The following is a 7,215-nucleotide window of genomic DNA, read 5'->3' on the forward strand; positions in this document are numbered from 1 at the left end:
GGGATACTGGTTCCCAATGTTGTCCTTTATAAGGAAATGTGTTGACACTATAATGTTTGCTCATATGTTATTTGTCATTTTCACTTTTCAACTAACTGCATACCAAGAGTGATTTGCTATGTATGTGAACATGTATGTACATGTTGCCATGACAGGATGCAGTTTTAGGCAGAATGGAAACTCATTTTCCATCACAAAGCTTCGCATTCCTTTGCCTTTAACAGTTCCAAAAAAAAAAAAAGATTTTTGCAGTAATTGTAGAGGTCCCTGGTCCAAGGGAATGACTTTTTCTTTTAATTTGGGCATATGTTCTTTTCAAAGAGAAAATGAGATCACAGTTGGGGACAAAGATAATTGAGAAGTAAGTCCATAGTACAGTGTCTACCAGAGAATGGATTCGGTGAGAGGGAACCATGGACAAATACACATGGCATCTGTGTCTTGGAAAGTACTCAGTATTCCATCATTCATGGGAATTGAATCTGTGCAGAGCATCCAAGTTACTAGCTATACGATACTGGACAAGCTACTCCCCCTCCATAGGCCTCATCTCTAAAATGGGTATAACCGTGGTACCTACCTCATAGGATTAAATTAGATAACACATGTAAATGCTAAGGCACATGATCAGGCATGTAAATTATTATTATTATCACTCTTCACTCATAAATGAGGGTTGGGATTAGTCAATCCCTCCCAGTTTTGATATTTTAGCACAGCACAGCCCAATGGAAATACACAAGCCACATACATAATTTAAAATTTTCTAATAACAACATTTTAAAAAGTAAAAAGAAACTGGTGAAATTTATTTTAATAATGTCTTATTTAATCGTATACATACAGCATACTATTATCTCAGCATGTAATCAATATAAAAATCATTAATGAGCTATTTTGTACTCTTTTTCTTATACTCGGTCTTTGAAGTTGAGTGTGTGCTACACTTATAGTCCATCTCAGTTCAGACTAGCTGTATGTCACGTGCCCAATAACCACATGTCCGCATACTGAGCTGCAGAGTTCTAGATAACAGTAGGTTCAGTTTTAAACTTATTCAGTTGCTTTGGCTGGAGACATCTAAAAAGCAAAGCCTCCAAAGCACTTGAAAGTTAGGCACTGACACCTTGGGTGAGAGATTGGGCTGGAAATAGAGATAAGGGAGCTATTCACAGTTAATGCTAGGAGTGTGGATGGCCACCACCAAGCCTCAATCCTTCCTAGGGGGCCATCTGTTGGGTTAAGGCATGATATTCACAAAGGAGTACAGGAAAATATATTATCTTGAACGAACAGTTATTACCACTATTTGGATTTCTCCATGGGCCTATGAGAGAGCAAGAAAAATTATATTATGCTTGTGTTTCTGATTCAAGCCCAGTTACTTAATAGTGACTGCTGTTCTATTTATCTATAACAAAAATTAAAAGTTAATGGACGAGCAAAGTTGTAATAATCATTAAAGAAATGTAAATATAGTTTTTTTGTTAGTACTTAAACCAGAAAAACAGTGGCAATGACTTGTGAAGCAAAAGAGGCAAATCATGGTGTGTGTGTGTGCGTGCACACACACACATGTGTATGTGACCAATGAGGCTATGTGTCCTGCTAAGGAAAGATCGACTTAGCTGTTGACCCAATAATCCAAAAAGATTCTGAGCAGACACATGCTGGAGGAAAGAGAGGAATAAGTAGATAGGATTGCAGAGCAGGAATTAGTTAAGATATTGAAACTGTCATCGGTGGCACTTGGGTTGATCTACCCCAGCCAGGCTGTCCAAAGGGACTTCTCACAGCCCATAGGAAAGAGTCTACTGAAATTCAATCCTTTTCAGGGCTCTACACACAGTTCATACTGCTCCTTCTTGTTGCTTCCATCTATGACACTCCGATTGTGAGACTGAACATATAAAATGACCACAACTTTGAATCAAGTTATCGTCTCGTGACGAAAAAAATAAAGAGAATTAGGAGCTTAAACTTTAATTCTACCGTACCTGGGCCTGGATGTTGGCTCTACTTCGCCAAACCTTTGCTTACCTGTGAAATGGAACATCGAAGTTCCTCATTCACAGGAGTGTCGTAACGCTTAAGAGTGTCTTTGCATGCAAACTTCTAGGCTCAGTGCCAGGCACCTCATTTTTACTATCATTTGTTCTAAATGCTCTTCCTGCAGATTTAACTTTGCTAAAGGCAAGTTTTTACTTTGGCAGAGCATAACTAAGAATAAGCATTTGGATGATTCTATACATTTTGCGCCATATTATGCATTTAATTATTTGAGGTAGTTGGGGGAAAGAAATGATATAAATGTCAATAAGGAAGATGATTTTTAAAATGTTATTATCATATGCAAATATAAAAATAGAAGGGAAAAATGTATTTAGGCTTCATGAGAGGAATCTTTAAAGGAGTGTCGTGATCCCACTGCAACACGTTGGAATCTTTGGGGACGAGAATTCAATAGAAGGAAATTAAGTTCTGAACCTCATTCAAGAGAGTTTAGCTATTAAAATATGAACATACAGCCTCACTTATCAGATGGATCTTGGCCATGAAGAGCTACTCTGGCTTTCCCTCCAAGCATCTCAGATTTCTCATCTGTAAAGTGAGAACATCGTACTAAGATTCCTGATTTCCTCTGCTTCTCACATCTTAGCATTCTATGTCTTATCATTCCAATTTGAGCTTCACAAATTCTACTAACGAGCATGTGACAAAATGAAAATAATTAGCTTTTGAGGATTTTCTCCCACCCCAGAAAGGAGGTCTGCCCTATCATTCTTAGGATTATAGGGTGCAGGATCAAGAAGAAATGATGTGGGTAAGAGAAACAAAAAGGACATGAGAATTTGGAGAGAAAGAGGGCAGAGCAACTGGAAGGGAGCACCTGTAGTTTGAGATGTGGCTGGGAGAAAGCAGGAAAAGAGGGAGTTTGAAGGCTCCTGGAATTAGGTTTTCCCTTCATGTCGTTGAGATATAGTTACATGACTCTAGATAAATGGGTGTGTTTTGGTGAAACACCAGTCCTTGACTAAGCAGGTGGGCTGCCATTATCAGTGCTCCTATTGGTTGCAGAGAATCCAACAGTCATGTGGTCAGGTTTATTCTCGTTCAGATTGATGTACCTCCCCCATCCCCACACATGTTCTAAGACGGTCTCCTACATGAGATTATTGAATATATTCCACCAGTGGCTATTTGACCCCTTTTACCTGGGAAAACCTAAGATGACAAATGTTTAGGATTTTTATTCTCACAATTTTCTATACCTAGACCCACATCCATCCTTTGCACACTGACATAAGCAACAGGCAGACTGTATTTTTTACTTTTCTGAGGTTTAAGTCCTCTCTCATTTTTTTTCCTTTTGTGTTCCAACCCTTAATACTTTTGAATTGAAATAGGAAAATAATTGCAACTGATGAGAGATTTCTTCCCACTCTTGCCTCCCCACCTTTTCCAGGTTAACTCCAGGATGATTTTAAAACACAATTTAGTCATTGTCTCTCCAGAAGCTTTCTGACCTCTCTCTATTAATGCCTCGTGCAAAGCCCATCATGTCACTTATCGCACTGGATGGAAATGATTCGTTTAGCGGCCCCCTCTCCTCCCTCATAAGCACTGTGTCTCATCCCCCTCCTTTTCCATAATGCCAGGCATAGCATCTGGCACTGAGCGGGGTCCCAGCAAGTGTTCGTTGTCCTCAATCACCTGATGAACAGCGAACTTTGAAGCAGCTCTTGAAGACACCCTTGTGGCCCATTTTCCTTTTCAGAAGCCCAAAGGGACGGAGAAAATAGGGAAAAGTCCCTGTCTAGGTTCCCATGGGAACGAAAATAAATATGGCAACAATTAAGAAGAAATGACTACACTAAAAATATCATTTTACAAAATGCAAGAATGTCTCTTCTTTGAGTATTCACATTATACCTGCTGCCTTTTCTTTCCTTTAGGAGAATGGTGAAAATAGTTTATAAAAACATGTCTCTTTATTACTTATAAAGCTGACTTCCTCTGTCTTAATAATACACACGTATATTGTTATGGACTGAATGTCTATGTCCCCCTACAATGTATATGTTGAAATCCTAACTCCCAATGGGATGGTATTAGGAGGTGGAGCTTTTGGAAGGCAGTTAGGCCACGAAGGTGGAGCCATCATGAAAGGGATTTGCGGTCTTTTAAGAACAGACAGAAGACGATTTTCTCTCAGTCATGCAAGGATACAAAGAGAAGATGGCAATCTCAAACTAGACAAAGGGCCCTCACCTGACACTGGATCTGCCAGCACCTTGATCTTGGTCTTCTCAGCCTCCAGAACTGTGAGAAATAAATGTTTGTTGTTTAAGCCATGCAGTCTATAATATCTTGTTATAGCAACCTGAACTGTAATACATATATTACACTCCAGGGTCTGAATCTATCCATGACTCTCTGTCTTACTTTCATTTATTCTTTCAGTCAGTTTTTATTGAGTGCCAACTATAATGTGCCAGATACCATGGTAGGTTCTGGGGACACGACCATGACTAAGGGAACCAGGGGAGTCCTTTTCTCATGGAATTCACAGTCTAGCAAGAGAAACAGACAAAAAGCCAGCAAACAAATAAATACATTCTTACAAACTGCACAGGTGACACGTAGGAACCAGCAAGGTGCTCCAATGGAGACTAATGGAGGGACAGTTGAGATAGGCCTTTCTCAGGAAGAGGCATCTAGAATGAGACAGACCTAAAGAAGAGAAGGAACTGGGGGGCGGGGCTGGCAGAGGACTGTTCCAGGTACATACAAATAGCCTAAGACAAGGAGAGTCAGGTGTTTGAGGAATGGAAGGAAGTCTCATGTGGCTACAGCAGAGTGAAACGGGAGGAGATTGACTACGTGTGGTGAATAGGAATTTAGATTTTGCTCAAAGTGCAATGGGAAGTCACTGACGTATTATAAGCAGGGGTGTGTTATAATCCAATATACATTTCAAAGGTCATTGTGGTTGCTCCATAGAGAACAGTTCTGAGGAGGTAACAAAATGTGAATGCCAGATATGAGATTTTCAAAATGTTCGGCAAGGGATGGTGGTGGTTTAGACAAGGATGGTGGCAGTAGAGCCAGGAAGATGTGGATGTGCTTAACCAATATTTTGAAAGTAGGAATGTCAGGACTTCTTGTACCATTTCTCTGCTCAAAACCCTTTGATGGCTCTTCATATTGCTCAGCATGTAAGCCAAAGTTCCTGTAGAATCTGCCCCTTCCCTTGCTTCTCTGTTCTCACCTCCCACTCGTTCATTCCATTCCAACCACATTGACCTTGCTGTTCCTTGAACATACAAGCCATGCTCTCAGCTCTTCTGTTCTCTCTGCCCAAAATAATTTCCCCCAGGATGTTTGGATATCCTCATGGTTCACCCACTCAACTCTTTCCATGTTTGCTCAAATGTTTCTCAACAAAGCCCTCCACGACATTACCATGTTCTTCAAAATTGCATGTCCCCACCCCAGCAATCCTTACAACTCTTTCTGCTTTATTGCCTTCCTTGGTACTTTACACCTTCTATCATTTTTTGTTCATTGTCTGACTCTTTACTAGAATGGGGGAAGCTCCAAAGAAATCCCCAGAATGTGAAACAGAGTCTGCTACTGGTAAATCTCAAAAAATTTTGTTTTATGAATGTAGGAGGTCAGAGAAGGAATCAAGAATGGTTTTAGATATAAACAATTGGCTTATGCTTTTTAATGAGATGGGAAACATTGGGGGGAAATCATTTTTATTTTGATAGAATGAAAACAAGTTCCATATACTCCATATTGCTTTATGATAAAGTTAGTATTTAGAATACAATGGGGTTGCACTTATTTTTTTGAGAAGGTGGGAAATATAGATTTTGAGAAAACTGAGAGACCTAAGTAGAACAGCTAAAGAGAGGTGGATGGTCTCTCTCTCTCTCCCTCTCTCTTCTCCCCCACCCCCTACTTGCTCCCTTCCTGCACACATCCTTGGGCCTTCCTTGTCTTTTCTCCATGGTGAGTCTTACATTCTATCTCTTCCCCCATTACCTGTTATCACTTCTGGCATTTGCTTATAGCTGTCACTTCCAACCAGACATAATTTGACTTCTGAGTCCTCTGCAAACAAACAGCGATTTTATCATAGAATAAAACCTTTCTGCTAATTTTCCTCAACTCACCCTTCCAAACTACTTATCCACTTATAACTTCCTGAACCACCTCCTCGGCAAATAAATCTAGACCAAATACATACCCCTCTTCACCTACTTGTTCAGGCCTTTCCCTCTATGGTAGGCCCACTTCATTCCTCTCCATTAGTTTTTATAATTGAACATGGGGTTTAAGATGCAGTGACATGGGATAGCTAGTGACTTTCCTTAAGACCAAGAAGGCTGCTAGAAAGCCTTTGGTGAATTTAAAAAAAAAAAAAACCACAATAGTTCATTGTAGAGCCACGAACTCATAAAAATGCATTCTTAATTACTCCCTTAACACTTTCATCCTGATGCTAAGCATCCTCCTCCTCTTTGTTGGCCCTGTTAGAAAAGAAATCTTTTAATTTTCTGTTTGAATGACATCCTGTTGTAGAGGGGATTAAATGGGGGTAATACATGCAAAGCAATTAAGACAGCGATAGGCATCTAACAGATGCTCAATAAATGTTAACTTTCTGAATTATCAAAGCCTCCCTTCTTTTGCCTGTTACCTAATCAGGCCTCATACAGAGAGAAGACCCCCAAAAGGATCCTCAAAATCAGAGGATTTACTTTGCTGAAAGATGTTCATTGCCATTTCATATCTTAGAGCCTAAGGACTCAAACTTGCTTTTTTGGAAACATTAAAAAACAAGATGGCTATTAAACTAAAATCCATGAATCTTAGTGGGTTTTTTTTTGTGTGTGTCTGTATGGCTTCTCAATGTCAGATGTACAGTGATAGGTAAAAAGCAAGAATGTGGACCCTGAAAAAGACTTAGCTAATTTTGATCCAATTTTTTCATTTCCTTTTTCTTATAAGAAATGAATATTCAGAGGGAGAAAATTAATTTGCCTAAGGCTGTGTAGTGAGTTTGTGGCTGAGCAAGGATAAAACCAAAGTTTCCAACTCACAGTCCAGTGCCCTCCAGACTTTCTTCCTTCACTGACGGGAGATTCCTTACACGGAGCTGCAGCCAGATCCCATTGCTGGGGTCTCATTCTATAAGAGGAT

This window comes from Pteropus medius, unplaced genomic scaffold, assembly GCF_902729225.1.
Source record: "Pteropus medius unplaced genomic scaffold, Ma_sr-lr_union100, whole genome shotgun sequence".
NCBI lineage: Eukaryota > Metazoa > Chordata > Mammalia > Chiroptera > Pteropodidae > Pteropus > Pteropus medius.